The sequence below is a fragment of the Doryrhamphus excisus genome, chromosome 18, assembly GCF_030265055.1.
Source record: "Doryrhamphus excisus isolate RoL2022-K1 chromosome 18, RoL_Dexc_1.0, whole genome shotgun sequence".
In the NCBI taxonomy this organism is placed as follows: Eukaryota; Metazoa; Chordata; class Actinopteri; order Syngnathiformes; family Syngnathidae; genus Doryrhamphus; species Doryrhamphus excisus.
The window spans coordinates 492,501-514,057 of NC_080483.1; the positions used below are offsets into that span (position 1 = coordinate 492,501).

Here is a 21,557-nt window from a genome sequence, read left to right on the forward strand (position 1 = left end):
CTCAGCTGACAACACAAATTCATTTTCTGGCCTTATCTTCCCTCTCCTTTCCGGTGGCATAAGATACAATGCTTTATTGTATCGATAAAAAAAGTGTCAAAATGATAGCGACTGTTTCAGAGTGAGCCGTCTGTGAAAACCCCGTCGCTCCACTTAAGGACTCATTTAAAATGTGGAGCTTGTCTTAGGGCTGGGCACCGAAACGATTATTAACAAAAAACCTTATTAGAGCCCTCAACACATAAACTAACACCCCTACAGTCACAGTTACATTTGTATTGCCCAATATTGTAGATATAATCATATAAAATGAGATATATTAGACATAAATAAGATAACATAGCCTCGCACGTTAGCAGTTCCTGGTTGTGTTTTTCTTCTTTCTTTGTCCACTTAGCGAGACACCATGAGGACACGCCGCTAGCAAGCAATGCCAAGGTCCTTTTGTATGCTACAAAAGTAGTACTGTGATATTGCAGGTATTTTTTTTTCAAATTGATATGACTATTTTGTTAAATAATGCTTATTTCAAGCATCCTAAAAGGACTTTTTACTGATGTTAGTTACTTTGTTCTACAAAAATACTCTTCTGATATACTACTAATATATAGTATTTTACACGAGACAGTCCATTTGTACACATATATTTTTACACATATTTTACACATAAAAGTGTCATGCAGTCTGCTATACGTGCACTTTGAGATCATTTATTTGATGTAAAGTGCATTATAAATTTATTATTATTATTATTATTATTACGACCAGTCCAGGTGTACCCCGCCTCTCGCCCCAAGACAGCTGGGATAGGCTCCAGCACCCCCGCAACCCTCGGAGGATAAATGGTAGAAAATGAATGAATTATTATTATTATTATTATTATTATTATTATTATTACGACCAGTCCAGGGTGTACCCCGCCTCTCGCCCCAAGACAGCTGGGATAGGCTCCAGCACCCCCGCGACCCTCGTGAGGGTTTAGCGGTAGAAAATGAATGTATTATTATTATTATTATTATTATTATTATTACGAAATTGATAAAACAGCTACTTCAACCATCAAAAGGTTGTCTCAAGCCGTGATGCCAGGCTGTATGTTGAGTTTAAATGAAATATTTTGGAAAGAACAGGCGGGCCATATTCAAACACTTGGCGGGCCGGATGTGGCCCCCGGGCCGTAGTTTGCCCACCCCTGTTCTAATCAAATAAAAATGTGTTTAGTAAGTGCATATTGCTGGTGTAATTCAGTTTTTCCAGGAAATAATCTTTAACTACAAGAAAAACAAAAAAAATATCGCCTTGTTAACAGTATCGTGATATATCGTATCGTGAGCCTAGTATCGTGATACATATCGTATCACCAGATTCTTGCCAATACACACCCCTAATTGTGACCGCTTGTGTGTCACAAAGGACAATAAACCCAAAGAACGAGATTGCAGATACAAGCCTGTGATGGAAATACCGTATTTGTTGAAATACTAAGACATAACATTTGACATTTTCCACAACACGCCAAAATCAACCCAGATTTTGCAAAGTGCATCCATACCTCCATTTTCTATCCTGTCAATACAAGCCGTAGCTAGTGACTCCAAATCCAAAATGTGGCCAAAGAAGCCGTACCGTGTTGTTCCTGGTCCATGAAGTGTTCATACGTGTGGTCAGTCCTCCTTGTGCCTGATAGTCAATTTCAGCCGGCTCACCACAGTGTGCACGTCTGATTTATCGCTCCGTGTCCTCCATATATTGCCTCTTCAGGTGCCTTTTTCCCCACTTTGTTTTCCTTTACTACCATCCACCTGTTTTTGTCCCACTGAGACTCGGATCTGTTTCACCTTCTCATTATCACGCACAGGCACTCTGCAGAGCGCTTTGCTGTTTACTAAACAGGTGATAAAGTGCTGCTAATTTGACAGCGCTAACACGAGCGCACTGGGGACGAGTGCACTTTTTGTGTTAGCACACCAAAAAGTCCGTGTCTGCAGGAAGCAAGATTGTGTTCTTTTATTTAAAGCCGAGTCTCATTGCAACTTAAGCCTCGTCTACACCAACACTTAAAAAAATGTTTGTCATGCACATTTTGTCTAACCAGAAGCCTGGAAAAACATTCTAGTGACATATTACATGGACTGTACGTTATCAAAGCCGGTCAGGAGTGTTTAAATGAAAACCGGACATGCAGACCAGATGCCCGAGCCCCCTCAACTGGCTCCTCTCGATGTGACGGAGCAGCGTCGCTACTGATGACTGAGCTCTTCACCCTCTCTCTTAGGGTGAGTCCAGCTACCCTGTGGAACAAACTCATTTAGACGCCTTGTATCTGCAATCTCCTTCTTTCGGTCACGATCAAAAGGTGAGGGTGGGAATATAGATGGGCAAGTCACCACGACGGTCCGGTACAGCCACCCCAATACTCCACTCCGATACCGATACTTGATCTCCTCCACATGGGGCAGGACCTCATTCCCAACTCAGAGGGTGCAATGCACCCTTTTCCGACTGAGAACCATGGCCTCCAACTCGGAGATGCTGAGTCTCATCCCGAAACCTTCACACTCGGTTGCAAGCCGTCCCAGTATACGTACGCTGAAGGTCACAGACAAAGAGGTCATCAGGACCACATCGCCCACAAAGAGCAGAGACAAGGTCCTAAGCCCCACAAACTGGACTCCCTTGACACCAAGAAATTCTGTCCATGAAAATGATGAACAGAATGGGTGACACCAGAAACAGGCTGGACTTACTGCTGGTAATGCGAACCAGACTCCGGCTGGTTGGGCAAACTTCCAATGTACCCTCCAGTAACCGTGGGTAACCAATGGTGTTGTAGAGCTGGTCCAGTGCCCACATTGCATTTCCTGTCGCCGAGGTTGGACTGTCGGCCCAATGGTCATACCCTTCTCTCCAGGAGTGTGATCCCGCTATAGTGGGAACCCACCCCGGTCTGTTAACTCAGAGGTACTGTTCCCGACTAGAAGAGACGTGTCAGCCACGACAGTCCCTCAACATCCAGAGCCTTGAGGAATTCAGGGCCAAAGTTGTCCATCCCTGGATCTTTCCCACTGGGGAGCGTTTTGACTACCCTAGATACCTCAACCACAGTGATGGAACAGTCCAAGTTCTTATGCTCTTTGGAATGAACATGTGTCAATGTGATTGAGACTATATCCTCAGTCCAGGTCTGTAGGCATCCCCACTGATTCCCCTTTCTGAGGCGTCGGCCGGTTTGCCATAACCGACTGAAAGTCCTCAGGAGTTTTTGCTCCAACCACCGCCGAAGCCGCATGCTACTTGCTTCAGGAGTCCCGCAAGCCATCACGTTACTGTAGTGGTCATATTTCTTCAACTCTTTATCAATTGAAAAATTCTACAGTATATTTCGGCTTTTTTGCTATCATTCTTGTTCATCCAGGAACAGCACGGTTTCAAATATCAAATATCAATAATTCCATATATGATTTCCATCATGCTGCTTTTCAATCCCTGCTGTGCCCCCCACCACTTGGCAACCTTTGCCTCAGAACGCATCTGAAAAGGACTTTAACATGCATGCCAGTCCTGTAGTTGGCATGTAAAGACATATTATAACATTGCAAACAGCCAAAATACTTTTTGGCCGTATTTGACATGTGATCTAATGATAGCGAGAAATCTTTTCCGCTAAGTGCGGCCCACATTGAATCCATTGTGGACAGAAAAGAGCCTATTTGACAACTTTTTCTTCTGACAATGGAGCAGCGCTCGCATAAATCTTGCACCGCCGTGGCGTCTGTTTAATCCGCCGTCACGTGTGAAAAAAGGTAGAAAAGATGACGGCTGCGTCGACTTGCTCCGCTCGCAAAATAAATACGACAGCTGGCGTCCTGTGCGCCGCCAGCGTCTGGCTGAAGGCTGACACTGGCGGCGGAATATTTCCCTCATAAGCAGCATCAAAGCGTCGCTATAAATACACGCACATGACGCAAACTCTCTGTGACCCACATGCACGGCGACGTGCACAGCTAATGGGGAATACGTCAAAAATCATTTTGGAGCAAAGAAACACACCGGTGAGGGAGATTTAGTCGACACTTTGTCGCCGCCGTTTTCCAATAAAGTTCAGTTGGAGGTGACCGTCTTAATGTGGACTATTTTTAACCACAATGAGCTTGCTAATTAAGCAAAGAAAAGCAAGGTTGAAAGGATGGTGGGCAATTAATAAAAACAAAAGGCTAGCTTGTGTAAAAAAAGAAAAGCTTTTCTTGTGTACTTGTGCAATCACACTTGAATAAAAGTGGGAAAATAATAAACCCCCAGCACACATGTCGAAGGGAGGGGTCGGATCTGTGGAATCTTACTCCATCTTACTCGACTAATCGACTACTGCAACAGCATTCTCTACGGTACACCATCCAAAACCCTCAACAAACTACAATATATTCAGAACTCCGCTGCCCGCCTCCTCACCACCACCCGCTCCCGTGAACACATTACCCCTGTCCTCCAAAACCTCCACTGGCTTCCCGTCCCCCAACGCATTCACTTCAAAATTCTTCTCATCACCTACAAAGCCCTCCACGATCTGACCCCCCCTATATCTCACAGACCTCCTCCATCCACATAATCCCCCGCGTCCCCTTCGCTCCTCAGACTCCAACCTCCTGGCACTCCCCTGTAAGACCAAGCTCCGAACCTGGGGAGACAGAGCCTTCTCCATCGCTGCCCCCACTCTCTGGAACTCTTTGCCCCACTCACTCCGTGCTTGCCCTGACCTTCCCACCTTCAAAAAACAACTCAAAACCCACCTCTTAAAATCTGGTTTTAATGTCTAACCTTCTATATCTGACTGCTGTGCCCCGCCCCGCTTTTTTAACTGTGTACTAACCAATGAATGTTGTATTTTGGTGTGTCTTTTATTCTGTTTACTTGCTCTATTCAACTTCATTCTTTTGTAAAGTGTCTTTGAGTATCTTGAAAAGCGCTATACAAATAAAATGTATTATTATTATTACTCCAATGAGCCAATAGTACCTGTACTGTACTGCCTGTGACATTAACAGCGTGTCATAACTTCCCCTGAGCTCACTTGTAAATAAACATTTCATGTGCTAGTTGTACCAAATGCAACGAGGGGGAAAAAATTGAGCGTACAAAAAAGCCACCTGAAGCACCATCTCCATGGCCCCACACTGGCTGCTTGGAGCATGTGTCCGAATACAGTGCACTGTGCTGGGCCAGAGAACGTGCCTCCCTTCCCTCTGTACTCTGATAGTAGTCATGTGGTAGTAGTAATGTCATATTTGATTAGGACAAATCAACAGGTGCATTTGGTCAAATTCTAGTTTTTTCTTCAGTCCTTCGTACATCCAGGAGTGCAGAAACTACAGTTCAATCTACATAAAAAAAAACAACAAAATTTCAATAGCGATTTAAAAACATTAGTTGCCAGAAAACTAATCCGAAACTTGGAAAAGCAACCACATATTAGATTTACATTGTCTTCAAAATCTGCATGAAAAAAAACCCATACTTATATACATATTTGTATATAGGGGATTGGATCTGAGCGCAACTGTGGAATTTTACAGGTGTGCTATTTTAAAGGCCCAACTTTACCAGCTACAAACTTTTGGGGGGGTCTCTTCACCCCCAAATACGTTTCAGTTTACTGGTCTCCTTGCCATTAACATAGTATTCTATGGTATTTCCTTCCATCCGCATTGCAAAATACTGCATCACTGGGATTTCTGGACCTCATGAGAAAAAAAAAAAAATCACATTGGGCTTCAGCTGTGGTCGCCACATGTTAAGGACCCAACACACCCATGAAAAGGTATTTTTAGACTATTTGGGTTTGATGCATGTTTTGTGATATGGCTACATGGGAAACATATTGCTCAGACCATCAGTCACGTCATCCTTTCTCCACGCTCAAGATCACTGGAACTGGCCTCATCTGGATACAGGAAGTCACGTAGGTCTTGTGTACTTTTATTGCAAGTTTGAAGGATGTTGGTCTTACGACTTAAGTGTGTAGGCCGTACCAATAGAGCGACAGACGTACGTACTGATTGGTACGCACGTTCAACTTATAGCTTGTATGTTGGGGGCGTGGTGATCATATTCCTTCATGGTCACCACAGCTCTGTTCTGGGGGGAACGCTGCATGCTGCAATCGCGTGGCCAAAACACCATCCAGTTTGGGACCTAGGCTTAAGGCCAACGATATCCAGCTCTACACATCCAGCAAATGCATCACTGCAGTGCATAACCCGAACCCTAACCCATCACTGAACTGTGACAAATCAAACATCATAATCATCATCAGTCCCAGATCCCTCACACATCCCTTCCACATTAACACCTCCCTCCCTTCGTCCCTCACCTCTCGTCTAAAATCTTAAGACTTTTCCTTGACACCACCGGCCCCCACCGGCTGTGAAAAGATGTTAATATAAAAAGTATTCCATAGCTATAGTGGAAACCTGGTTAGAAGACATGATGGAAACAAGACACCGCTTGCTCTCTTCTGCCAATTTGGACATAGTTGTCGCTGGTTGTTTTTCCTGTGTACTGGCGGAATAGCATCATTAAAAATGTCTTTATTGTGTACTTTCTGTAAAGATGTTCCTTCAAAGCAGTCATCAGTGAAATGATCACTGCAAAGAACAGAACTGGAGGTGGGCCTCCATTTCCCTTTTGTTCCCTGCACTTGCTTTGTCCATTGTTGTCTTAAATTGTCCTTTTTTGGAAAAAAAACCAACCTTACAGTATCACCCGAATACAACATTGTCAATGGAATTCCAGTTTAATATTGTGTGTGTGGGGAGGGGGTGATGGGGCAGTTTTTAAAGGCCCAACTTTACCAGCTACAAACTTTTGGGGGGTCTCTTCACCCCCAAATACGTTTCAGTTCACTGGTCTCCTTGCCATTAACATGGTATTCCATGGTATTTCCTTCCATCCGCATTGCAAAATACTGCATCACTGGGATATCTGGACCTCATGAGAAAAAAAAATCACTTTGGGCTTCAGCTGTGGTCGCCACATGTTAAGGACCCAACACACCCATGAAAAGGTATTTTTAAACTATTTGGGTTTGATGCATGTTTTGTGATATTATAGTAGTAGTATTATTGCTGCTACCACCCCCGCCCATAACTGTACTTCTATGCCCACCTTCAAACCCCCTGCTAAAAGCACCTCCTGAAACGGACTTGTAATGTTTCATTCAGTTCCTAGTTCATTCAGTGCTCAGGTATCCTTTCCTATTATTCATATTTTATGCTCTATTCTATTGTTTCTTCAATACAATAGCACTTCTAAATAAAATGTATGATTATTATTTGTTTGTTTTCAACAAATCTTACTTTTATCAGACTCAAACCTGTGCCATCTGTATTAAAAGGGAGCAGCTGTACCATTACACCACCAGATAACAGCAATTTACTATCAATGATGTGAAAAGTCAGGGGTTTCAGTAAATAATTATGAAATGATGGTTGACTTTGGCCTTTTAGTCTTTATTATCTTTATTAGACATGGCCAATTCCTGGCTCAGTAGAATACGTGTAGAATACGTAAATTGGAGACGCTAACTAGTTAGCTCACAAGCTTGCTACGTATGCTAGTGGCAGCCGTCTCTTAGGTCCCTGCAGTGATCCCATAGCCTGGGCAATGTGATGTAAACAAAGAATAATAGGAGAGTCAAAGTGACTATAGGGGTGTTATTTCATGTCTACAGAGCTCTCATGAGCAGCTTTTCTATGCCCTAACTACGACAATATTCAGTTTATTAATATTGAATCCTACTTTACGGAAATATAGGGTCTGGAACCAATTAACCATCATAAAGGAGAGATGGCCAACCACAATAATAAACATATTATTATTATAAAATAACATTATCATCTTTGGAAAGGTTGTAATGGATTCTTCTTTTGTTTTGGATCTGCCCGGATGTGTACCTAATCAAGTGTGCAGTGAGCGCTACAAACGTAGTCCACAGAACAAATCTAATCTCTAGTCTAATCCAAGAAATATTGGCAAAAATAGGTTAAACAGAGGCTGGTACTTGCCAGAAAACGCTTACGCAGCAACAAAACCCAAACCTCTGATCCGTCATTTGTGTCCTAGTGATCAGCTATCGCGTGACGCCGGCTGTGTGTGTGTGTGTGTGTGTGTGTGTGTGTGTGTGTGTGGTTAATTGGGACCCTGAGCTAAACTGTCATTCTAATGAGACGAGCTGCTACTCTGCACTCTACTCGACTCTGCAATCGGGGGGGAAAATCCACCATGCCAGTATCAGCGTACACGCACACACACGCACACCACAATTTGGCCAATGGTATCAACAACAGAACATACAAATGTTAGAACGGAGGTGGGCTTCTACAGTCATGTGACATCTTATATTCAAATGTGCTAATTAGGAGTCTTGCAGAGATAGTATAGTACAGGGGTGCTCATTAAGTCGATCGTGAGCTACCGGTCGATCGCGGAGGTGGTACTGGTCGATCGCGGCGTGACATTAAAAAAATATCATCCCAGCATCAATGCCGTCACTTGATTGACATACAGGGCAGCCATTCAGATGACAACTGAATGTTGCCCTTCGGGCGACCAATCAAATCAAACAACGTCTCTAAGTGCAGCAGAACTTACGATGTCAGCCTATCATCCATCCCCGTTACTTGATTGACATACAGGACAACCAGTCAGATGACAACTGAATTTTGACCTTTAGGTCACCGCTCATGCGTAAACGACGATGCAAAGTGCTAAGCTAGTCGGCGAATTGCGAGATTTTAAGCCCTCGCTAAAGTTTATGGTCACTAAAATGAGTGAAGGAGCTGGACCAAGTAAAAAGGCAAAAACTGGACCAAGTAAAAAGGCAAAAAACATATCACTTCCATACGGATATGGAATATTATACGGATATTATGATACGGAATTATCCATAACTGATAAACATTTGGAAGTGTGCTTGAGGCTGGCTATCAGCAGCTACTGTCCGGACTATGCATCCCTGGCTGGTTCAATTCAGTGCAAGTCATCAAAGTAAACTCAGGTAATTAGAAAAAATGTTAATAGTTAATTATGTGTGTTTTGCAATATTGGCTCATTTGGTTATGTAAGGTACATCAACATACATTGTACGTACAAATAATCCTCAATACATTTGAAAATAAATAGATGTTTTGCATTTTTGTAGTGGGTAGATCATTTTGACTCGCTCATTTTAAAAGTAGCTCGCATGCTGAAAAAGTGTGAGCACCCCTGGTATAGTATATAAAAAGTAGGATGTGTTTGATTGTTCGTCTGTTGTAGCTTGATGCTTCCTGACAATACAACAAACAACTCCTTTATGTCCCTTTCCAATGACACCCCATTTGTAAGGAAAAACGTGCCCACCTCCTCCTCACACTGGTCACACGCTGCTGTGGGGTGGCGGCCCACTGAGCTCCAACACACTGTGGAGGTAGCCTGCGATAAACGCCACCATGTGGGGCGAGCCTTATGTCGTCTCCTATGATGAGAGCGGTGAAGAGCCCCCCCCCCCATAACGTTTACTGCCTCCAACAGAAGATGCAGCATCAGCATAGTTTTCCCACCCATATTCCGACCGGATGATACATATTCCGTGTCAGCATCTGCTGCTGTCGGAAGGTCAAAACAAGACACATGCTCATCCCACACTTGCACGTTCCCAATGAATGCTGCATCACGTAAAAGGGGGGAAGTCAGGCTTTCTAACAGTATAATTCATGAATACAAATACATGTTTTAATATTATATTTTTATATTTATATTGTATTATTACAGTATTGTTATGACTATAATAATATCTGCACAAATTAATATAATATAATATATATATAATATAAAAAATAAACAAAGAAATATAGATACTTAGTTTTTATTTGATTAGTATTTATCAATTATACTGTTATAAAGCCAGAATTTCCCCCATTAATTTAAATGTAACAAGTTCATTTATGAAATTATTTTTTTTTTGTTTTAATTTGGAGTATGTGTTTTTTTGCAAGCAAATACACACAGGGAAACTACACATACTGCATGGAAAGACAAAAAACAAACAACTTTAAACACGTCTTATTAATAACTATATCGATAGCAGTCTAGCAAAGCATGCTGGGAAGTCATCTTAATTGATTTACTTGCATTTTTAGAATGGCGAATGAAATGGTGTAATAATATAGAATCTTAAATGAGAAGATAGTCAACACTGAATCCTCATTTTACAATGTAGAGATTGTTTTATAAAATATCAAAAGGAATTTTTTTACATATGATATTATGGAAATGATATCATATATAATATTCATTCATTCATTCATTTTCTAAGGATCGAGGGGGTGCTGGAGCCTATCCCAGCTGTCTTGGGGCGAGAGGCGGGGTACACCCTGGACTGGTGGCCAGCCAATCACAGGGCACATATAGACAAACAACCATTCACACTCACATTCATACCAATGCACACCAATGAACCTAGCATGTTTCTGGAATGTGGGAGGAAGCCGGAGTCCCGGAAGAAAACCCACGCGTGCACGGGTGCAAACTCCACACAGAGATGGCCGAGGGTGGAATTGAACTCGGGTCTCCTAGCTGCGAGCTAACCAATTGTCCGCCGTGCCGCTATACATTCATTCATTCATTTTCTACCGCTTTTTCCTCACGAGGGTCGCGGGGGGTGCTGGAGCCTATCCCAGCTGTCTTCGGGCGTAAGGCGGGGTGCACCCTGGACTGGTGGCCAGCCAATCGCAGGGCACATATAGACAAACAACCATTCACACTCACATTCATACCTATGGACAATTTGGAGTGGCTAATTAACCTGGCATGTTTTTGGAATGTGGGAGGAAACCGGAGTACCCGGAGAAAACCCACGCATGCACGGGGAGAACATGCAAACTCCACACAGAGATGCCCGAGGGTGGGATTGAACCCTGGTCTCCTAGCAGCTATACATATAAATATAAAAAATGATGTTACAGTCGTGAAGTAATCAACTATAAAACACACATTTCCAAACTTTTGTGGCACATCACATGGACGCTGATTCCCGGCGTTAGACGACCCATGCAAGTACGTTACTGTCCCGTGGGATTCATGCAATTTCAAAGTAATTTGTGGCCGAAAGAGGCAAGGCAGTCACCGTGTTGGTGGTGAAGTGAAGCATGTGGCCCCTGAAATAAGCCAAACATCACGCGTGGCCCGTCCATGTGACTCACGCACCTCAGCAACACAACCCTACAAAAACAGCAGACCCGCTCACTTCATTCAAATGAAGGAGTCCATGTTTACATTGAGCGTCTTCTCCATGTCACACAAAGCACCACAGCAAACCCCCATTTCTATTTGGATGATGCGCTGCTGTCACCTTCGGATGTGATTTCCTTTTTTGGGAAAAGAAAATGAAATCTTTCATGCACTCGCTTGGTTTGAATGAAATGAAAGCAAAAAGGAAGGTATCGTAGTAAGAAGTCAACTCACCATGCAGCGTGAAGAGTGGGAACTCCGTTTACATCCTACTGCAGGTGTCCGTGTCCGGTGTCGGAGCGGGTTCCACTCCAGCGCTCCCCAGGACAGCCGGCTGACAGCCCCGAAACGTGACTGGAATATTTTGCCTGCCTTGTGTGATAAATATTTTATAGGAAGGATTGGGGGTTGAGGGGTGGTGAGAGTGATGGGGGGGCGGCAGCGGGGGGGGGGGGGGTCCTCCGCTGCGGCACGCAGGTATCACCCCGTCGTCTTAAGTGTTTCAAAAAAATCCCACACTCCACTTCTCCGCTGTACCGCAGCCCACTTTGCGCCGCATCCCACACACGCGCACACCGGCCGAACGCATCTGCTCCCGAGCACTCCCTCCACTAGGGTGATCTGCAGGAGGAGGGAGGGAGGGAGGGAGGGAGGATGGAGGGTGTTTGTTGGAAGGGGGAGGAGTCAGGGATGCGGGAGTACAGGGATGAGGGACAAGCGTGTGCGCACGAGACATGCAGGCAGAAATGCTTTTCACAAGGACGACCTGAGATTCCTCAAGGGTGAACGCTTTCTGTACAAGCAGATTTCCCAGTAAGGTACCCCCCCCCCCCAACACAGAAAACCACAAGCAGTGTGCTCCTCCGGCGTATGGAAGCCATGTTTTTGGGGGGAGGGATGCAGGACCACCAGCCCATAATAGACTCCTCTGCTGTTGGTCATGACAAGCCACGTGCAAGGACCAAGGTCACACACGCTGTGGAAATGGTGACCTTGGTCACGCCACCAATAGGTCTCTCTTCCCTCCATGCACACAATCCTTTAGCAGGAAGACATGCAAGGAGGAGGGAGTGACAATTCATGTGTGAGAAACAAGTGTATGGAAGGGATGCCGGGGGTTGGGGGGTTGCATGCAAGGTGGTGGACTCCACCAGAGAGCGAGGGGGATGATGGGGGGGTAGCAAACTGCTGCTGGTCTGACCTCCTCGAGAAGAAGCGTCCCAAGCATGATGCAATCAGTACATCGTTTTCGTCATTGCTGCATGTTCAAAAGTCTTGAGGACCAGAAACCAGACCAGAAATAATGGAACTCGAGATACGCCTTGGTTCTCCAGCTACCGTACAACACGGTGCACGTGATGTTGTGGTATTAATACACTGCACGAGTCCATCTGTGACCCGACCCCAACTTTACTTAAGATACGGCGTCACCCATGACAAGCTCGCTGTCGCAGTTCCGCCTCATTTCCGGAAGTGATGCCACATCAGGGTGCTGTCCTTAAATCAGTCAGGTAAACAAACATCCAACTGAACTCCAAAAGTGCTAACGTAGGTTACCCTGCATTGTACATTGTACACAGACAACCGCATACTTCAAAAAAAAAAACAAAAAAAAAAATGACAGAGTAGCATTTGAAAGTCATCAGACTTCAGCGACAGTTTGGTGGATAATCCAGCTTTCTCCATGCAAAGCCTGAAGCTTGTCCATATCAGGAAACCTCATTTGGAATGGTTAAACACCAGAATATAACATTATAACTACATTTATAGGTCAGAAAAGTGGAAAAACATCATAGGTCAGGATTTATCCAGATAATTACTAATACGATAATCATCTCTGAGATGTTTTATTGTCTTCACTTTCAGGTCATTTCAGAGAGATGCTTAGAGGACGCCATGACTTCACAGGAGATTCAAAGAGAACAGCAACTTACAACTCATTCATTTTCTACCGCTTGTCCTCATGAGAGTTCCGGAGGGGTGCTGGAGCCTATCCAAGCAGGGTCCACCCTGGACTGGTGGCCAGCCAATCCCAGGGCACATATAGACAAACAACCATTCACACTCACATTCATACCTATGGACAATTTGGAGTGGCTAATTAACCTAGCATGTTTTTGGAATGTGGGAGGAAACCGGAGTACCCGGAGAAAACCCGGAGAAAACTCCTAGCTGTGAGGTCTGCGCGCTAACCACTCGACCGCCGTGCAGCATACAACTTACAACTCTCCACCTTAAATACCTTTGATTAGATGATTGGATACATCTGAATTGGAAATTCAAGACAACCGTCATGGATCCCAAACTTTTGCATTGGACTACAGTAAACCTCGGATATATCGGACTCGGATATATCGGAAATTCGCTCACAACAGACAGATAAAAAAGAACCGATTTTTCTGTAATGCATTTCCAATAAAAATTCATTGCATATATCGGATTTTTTATAACTGATTTCGCCTATTTCGGACAAAATCTCCAATCCCGTTCCAATGCATTTCCATGAAATTTCCCTGGCATATATCGGATGGCCGCATCGTGGCGCTCCGATTCGCCGAATGGTGACAGGCCGCTATACGACGTCATTTGCAGCGTTTGCAGCGTTGCCTGCGCGTCCAGGTACATTGGAAACATAGTCAAGGAAGTGCCTTTTTATAACGGATAAAATCCCATTTACGCATATACCGGATATAAATCCCATATATGCGTAAAACGGACATTTTCCGGTATACGCATATAACGGATTTCGCTTATATCGGACAAAACCAGTGGGAACAATTGAATCCGATATATCCCAGGTTTACTGTATATGCAGGAGTAATTCAGTGACAATTTCCATACATTCTTTGAGAACATAACTCGTAAACATAACAATGACAACATCACGCAGACCCCTCATGATCTCAGCTAAGAGTGCACAATCACACCTCCTCCTTCGCTGGACGTGTTTTCTCCCGAGCCCACCTTTTCTCTTTCACACCACATTTACTGAACAGGATCCCCCGCTGTGAGTCTGCAACCAGAATATTATTTATTCATTCTTTTTTTTTTTCTTATACAAACACACACGCCCTTGCTACGCGTCTGACTGGCTTGTGAAAACAGTCCCACCAATGTGGCCAGCAATTAGGAGCATGTGCCAAGCAGCCACCCACGTGCCGTATGCTTGTGCCACTCAGACGCAGAGACATTGACAAACGCGTACGCAGCACAACGCAAACAAAAAACGCATGCAAGGTTGACTTCTTCTACATCACTCCATGCAGATTTCCTCCGCCATGTCGTCCAATTCAACGACATCTGTAAGGTGATGCCATCGCTGCATTGCGGGTCACCTCCACTGCCCCCGACCTCCGTCAAATTGGAAGCACATAACTCACAAGACTGCTTCCTGTTGAGGTCACGGTCTCCCCTGAAACAGTGCTACACTTTGCAAGAAGATGCCGTTTCGTTTGAGTCTAACAGCTGGGAAATGAAGCTAGCTGACAGTTTACAACTGAATTCAAACAAGCAATATTATATCATTGCAATGCCAGCACTGGAGAGAGCGATTAGCGGAAAAATAGGGCAAAAACACAGGATATGGAGACAAAAAGATGAAATGTTGACATGAATAACTAATAAAAACACAAAGCTTTGCCCTAAAATAGAAAATTATGAAATATTTACAATGACATTTTCACGAAAAATTATTATAACAAAATAAAAAATGTTTCAATGCAATGCAAACATAAAGTGTCCCCCTGCAGACGGCCCTGACATAAATAATCAGATTAGGTGCAAATATGGCCCCTGATGACCATTTCAGGTTGTCTAACCTGTCCATTTCCAAGTGAAAGGTCGTCTGAATGTTACGTCTCAGGTCGATAAGCACGTTGCCGTACTTGGTCTAAAACAGAGGAAAATATTCCATTCCAAACAAAGATGATGACCAGTCTGGAGTAGAGTGCTGCCTGGGGGGACCATAGGTGTTTTGTATTGACCGGCGGCAGGATGTAGAAATAAAATAAAACTCATTAAACAACAAAATTGGAAAGAATTGAAAAAATTTAGCAAAAACGCAGAATGTGTAGACAAAAAAGCAGAAAAATTGACATTAATAAATAAACACAAAGCTTTGTCATGAAATATTTTTTCATGAAAAATATACAAAGAATACAAAAATATAAAAAAATATTTACAAAAAAAATTATCCCCCAAAAAGTTTTTTTTTTTTAATTACAAAAAACAATTCTTTACCATATTAAAAAAATATGTAAAAATGTCAAGGTGGTCCCGGCCCTCAGTGGAAAAAGTGATATCAGACCACCCTGACACAAATCATCAGAGACCCTGCAGGTATGCCCCCTAGTGGCCGTGCAAGCATGTTGCATTGCATCCATGACCTCCATCCAGGGGCGGTGCCAGGAAAAAGAAAAAAAAAAACAATTATTGGCACAGCTGTTGTCACCACATCTCTATTTTCTGAAATTGTCCCAACTTTTCCCGTCCCTCATGGCGCCGCTGCCGCCATCGGATCTCCCAGAACAGACGCCGCGTGAAGCTCAGACGCCGCATGGAGCTCCCCAAGCAAGGACGAGCTTAACATTTTTAAGATTTCATCTTCATTTCAAAGTATCTGGTCAATCTGAAAAAGACATCTGGCCAAACAGATGTCCAAAATGATCGAGCCAATGCATGGATAGAATAATGTCATGTTTTCAACGTGTGTGTTATTTTCCTATGGATTATTATATGCCTGTGTGTCCGTGGGAGCATCACAGACCCCATGAGGCTCGGGTAAAACCTGGACCACCGTCAAGCCCCGCGGCTCAGCCTGGCTTCAAGCCCGCCGTACGCTCAAAGCTGAGATTAGATCACAGCAAACAGCACAAATTGTCGAAATGCCACACTCCATGATGATTTACTGTACCAGCTTGAAGGGAGGAAAGATGCTGATGAAGCACTGCAGACAGAACGTCAGGCACACCTGACAGCCACACAGACGCTTTCTTTACAAGGATAATAATGCTCACTTTCTTTCAACAAGAAGGTCAAAGAATATCCCACAGAAGGAATAAGCATGTGGTTGCATCCACTATGTGTGGATATATGCTTACATACCGTATGTGTGGAGATGAATCGTTCCCTGTTTATGTGAATGGACAGACAGATGGTGATATTGCGTACATGCAAATGGCCATACAGTTGACAATGTGCGAGTATCCTGTATGTAAATGTACGTACATCCAAATGCTGACGTAACCCCGTGTGGCGCGTCTGTTTACATCACGTGTTTGTGTGAACGGACAAACAGACGAGAAAGAGCACACCAGGACTTGCATATTACAGTGCTTTCTATTCCCAACGGTTGACGTGCGCCCTTGAAAGCAGCGTGCTGTGGACACATCCTTACAGCTGACCTTATTACAGTCCCGGATAAGAAAGACGGCCGGCTGGAGTGTCCTATTAAAGAGAGGCGGTGCAAATTAAAATGTCACCCGGCCTCGCCGTGTCACCCCCTGACTCAGCGACACCCCCGCGCTCCAATGGGAAGCGCTCAGCGCCGAGAGGAGAGATTGATCAGATGAGACCTGAGAGGATGGCCAACATGAGGGGAGCAAATAAATGATGAAGAGTCATCTGCGAGATATGGATGATGAAGAACAAGAGGAGCATCTTTATGCAACGACCTTGGGATGAAGTTTGAGGTGTAAGCGGCAGAGGCAAGAAGATGCGCAGCGGCTGATTAAATGGAGCCCGGCCAATTAAAAGGCTGCATGAGAAACGAGCAGACGTTTAGCTTCCGCCAGCCCCAGGAAGGCAAACAAGGACAAAGTGCGACGTTTCACTGAAGGCAGCCGGGTCCACCCTCTCATTAGCGCCCCCTCCCCCGACCGCACGGGGACTTCAGCATGGACTTTGCTGACCACACGAGGCGGGTCGGGCACCTTTGGGGGTGGGGGTCCTGTCGGCACATGCAGCCTGCGTACGTTTACTGGCGCCTGCTTTCCCAACGTGTCCAACGGGCTGTCAAATGAGACGCATCCTTGCAGCTTGCCGGGGCCCCTGCAGCGCCTGCCATTGGAACAAGAAGCCCCCTGGGGATGCGCCCGCGTTTGATTGGGTGATGTTATTATCGGCTGTGCACGTCTAGCACATTTCCTAATAACACATGGAGGTAGCAGGACGTGACTATCAATGCACACATACATATATACATATATCTAGCATGTGCGTGAATGGACAGACATCTTCACATCATATACAGTACGTACACGAATGGATCGACAGGCTTACATTGTGGCTATGTGAATGAACAGACATGGGTGCACATGAACGGACATACAGATGTTTACATTACGTGAGCGTGTGAACGGACACACATGTTTACGCCATGCGAGTGTATGAATGGACAAACAGAGGACTACTTTGTGAGTATATCAACGTACATAATGTGTATGTGAACAGACTACTCTGTTATGTGTGTACGTGAACGGACACACATGTTTACGCCGTGCGAGTGTATGAATGGACAAACAGAGGACTACTTTGTGAGTATATCAACGTACATAATGTGTATGTGAACAGACTACTCTGTTATGTGTGTACGTGAACGGACACACATGTATACGCCATGCGAGTGTATGAATGGACAAACAGAGGACTACTTTGTGAGTATATCAACGTACATTGTGTGTATGTGAATAGACTACTCTTATGTGTGTACGTGAATGGACACACATGTTTACGCCATGCGAGTGTGCGAGTGTATGAATGGACAAACAGAGGACTACTTTGTGAGTATATCAACGTACATTACGTGTATGTGAACAGACTACTCTGTTATGTGTGTACGTGAACGGACACACATGTTTACGCCGTGCGAGTGTATGAATGGACAAACAGAGCACTACTTTGTGAGTATATCAACGTACATTATGTGTATGTGAACAGACTACTCTGTTACGTATGTGTGTACGTGAATGGACACACATGTATACGCCGTGCGAGTGTATGAATGGACAAACAGAGGACTACTTTGTGAGTATATCAACGTACATTATGTGTATGTGAACAGACTACTCTGTTATGTGTGTACGTGAACGGACACACATGTTTACACCGTGCGAGTGTATGAATGGACAAACAGAGGACTACTTTGTGAGTATATCAACGTACATTGTGTGTATGTGAATAGACTACTCTGTTATGTGTGTACGTGAACGGACACACATGTTTACACCGTGCGAGTGTATGAATGGACAAACAGAGGACTACTTTGTGAGTATATCAACGTACATTGTGTGTATGTGAATAGACTACTCTTATGTGTGTACGTGAATGGACACACATGTTTACGCCATGCGAGTGTGCGAGTGTATGAATGGACAAACAGAGGACTACTTTGTGAGTATATCAACGTACATTACGTGTATGTGAACAGACTACTCTGTTATGTGTGTACGTGAATGGACACACATGTTTACGCCATGCGAGTGTATGAATGGACAAACAGAGGACTACTTTGTGAGTACATCAACGTACATTATGTGTATGTGAACAGACTACTCTGTTATGTGTGTACGTGAACGGACACACATGTTTACGCCGTGCGAGTGTATGAATGGACAAACAGAGGACTACTTTGTGAGTACATCAACGTACATTATGTGTATGTGAACAGACTACTCTGTTATGTGTGTACGTGAATGGACACACATGTTTACGCCATGCGAGTGTATGAATGGACAAACAGAGGACTACTTTGTGAGTATATCAACGTACATTATGTGTATGTGAACAGACTACTCTGTTATGTGTGTACGTGAATGGACAGACATGTTTACGCCGTGCGAGTGTATGAATGGACAAACAGAGGACTACTTTGTGAGTATATCAACGTACATAATGTGTATGTGAACAGACTACTCTGTTATGTGCGTACGTGAATGGACACACATGTTTACGCCGTGCGAGTGTATGAATGGACAAACAGAGCACTACTTTGTGAGTATATAAACGTACATTATGTGTATGTGAACAGACTACTCTGTTATGTGCGTACGTGAATGGACAGACAGATGCTTGCATAAACAAAATGTACCGTATGTGTGCGTGTGAAGAGACGGGCAACATATGAGATACTGTAGATATTTCATGATATTAACATGATGTGCGTATGTGAGTGGAACGACAGATACTTTCATGATGTGTGTGTATGTGACTGGACCAGGGGTCAGCAACCCGCGGCTCCAGAGCCGCATGTGGCTCTCCAGCCTCTTTGTTGCGGCTCCCTTTGCAATGCTTGAATATTTTTTAGCACCCGTGTGGTGAAAATGCACGTCTTTGTTATGAGTTTACAAAAATCCAACTTTGTGTGAGACCATGAATGCATCCTGACTGAGTTCTGACTGGTGACTGAATGAGCATGAAGCGAAATGAGAAGGGAAATGAGTAATACTTTGAGTTATTAATTATTATTAATGAGTTATTTGACGATTCTAAAAAATAAATTAGAGCTCATTTAAAAACAAAAGTTTATCCCCAGTACTAGCAAGAGTACTCCAACTCGTCTTTTTTTTCCCTCCAATGTTGTTTTAAACATAAAACGTTTTGCGGCTCCAGGCTATTTTTCTTTAGTGGGCAAGTGGGTGAAATGGCTCTTTTCATAGTAAAGGTTGCCGACCCCTGGACTGGACAGACATACAGTATACTGTATATGTATATATATATATGTATATATGTATATATATATATATATATATATATATATATATACACATGACATACGTATATGTCATGAGTATGTCTGTGTGTGAATGGACAGACAGTGCTCTTAAATGGTAGGAAATGTTGGCGTGTTTATGAAATATTGCCTCCCATTAATGACAGTAAGAGTAAAATATATGTAATTGGTAATAATTAATAATAAAAAAGTCATTTTCCGACTAAGTTCCTGCATATTAGTATGGGATGGTGCAGCCGTGCTCCAAGGAACTTGTGCTTACATCGGAGCTGAAAGGAAGTGTGTGATGGATGGAAGATGAGACGTTCACTGACCTGTCACTTCAATGCCGCCCGCCTTCCATTCCTGACCCGCGTCTCGGCGGTCCGCTCTCTCCGGGGCCTCTCCAGACATCCACGGTCGCCTCCACTCATGCCAGCGTTCAAGCTGTCAGCGTTGGGCCGTGCCCACTCAGCCATCCAGCACGGCAGCATCTGCTCCCGTGTTCACCCCCGCCACCGCCACCGCCACCTCCCAAACGTTTGAGACAAGTAACCGTGTGGATGGGTGTCAGCGTTTTCTTCTCCCCAACCAGCACATGAGGGTGTCGTTTGATGCCGAGGCAACACATGAGGTGAGGCCCGTCAGAGATGATGTGCTGAATAATTGAGACGAAGGCCCACGGCGGCGTAATCCTCACAGACACTTTCCACACATCCACTGGCGATAACACTTGTCACTCCGCCACTTTTGTTGTCATGGCGTCTCCAAATCTTTTGCTCTTAGCTGCCAGAAGATCATCTGGGATAAACACATTGAAGCGGGGAATGATGAATGCATGGAAGGATGGAATGTGCGTGGAATATCTGCAGAGATGTTAGGGACAGGAAAGACGCCGGCAAACTCACGACAGCTGTGACTTCTGACGAGGTCTCGCGGGATCAAAACGTGACGATATTTCTCCTGTGGAGAAATGCTGTCTCGAGAACATGGCGACTATAAATGTCAATACAGTACCGTGTTTCCTCGTTTATTGAATGATAAGGTTCCCTATTAAATAACCAATTAATCTCCGTACACAAGGCTTGCTTTTCTTGCTTCAGTGAAACTTTTGTCGTACATCTATGCGTGCGGTGACTGTAATATACAGAAAATTAAATTACTATCTCTAAATGTACATGAAATATGCTAAACACAAGTAGCTAGCCAAAACACAGGGATAAATAGCTAACAGCTACATCACATCAGATACTCACAAAGTTGCCTCAAAGGTTTTTCTAACTTCGTTTCGGCCTTGCTAGCTTGTGCTTTCACGCAGAGACGAAAAAACGTCAAAGATTGTCTAACAGCGAGAAGAGCACCCACTCTTGCTATCACTGAAACGGTTTTTATTTTTTTTGTTTTTTTTTTAAGACATCTCACTTTTATCTTTTCAACCATAGCTTTTAACCAGTTTCAAGGTTATACATTTTTATTTATACATATTTAATTACCAACTGTGAAGCCGTTTACACATTTAAATCAACTTGGAAATTACTGAAGTTACTGCCTCTGACCCAAAGACATGACATAAGGCTGTAAAAAA

At 43.9% G+C, this 21,557-nt stretch overlaps 1 protein-coding gene across 3 annotated transcripts in view; it reads right to left on the reverse strand.

Annotated features, from left to right (window-relative positions):
• The window catches only part of LOC131106382 (G-protein coupled receptor 22), a 44,584-nt gene extending 23,296 nt beyond the window's left edge, over positions 1-21,288 (reverse strand). Inside the window, exons 1-3 of one of the 3 annotated variants that reach the window (XM_058055369.1) lie at positions 21,229-21,288; positions 20,881-20,935; positions 20,308-20,773 (exon numbers count right to left, since the gene is read on the reverse strand). The gene's annotated coding sequence lies outside the window, so the exon portion shown is untranslated. Of the gene's footprint in view, positions 1-11,281; positions 11,403-11,499; positions 11,860-20,307; positions 20,774-20,880; positions 20,936-21,228 lie in introns of those variants that run through there. The other 2 variants (XM_058055367.1, XM_058055368.1) reach the window with 2 other exon arrangements.
• Between the last annotated feature and the right edge of the window lie 269 nt (positions 21,289-21,557).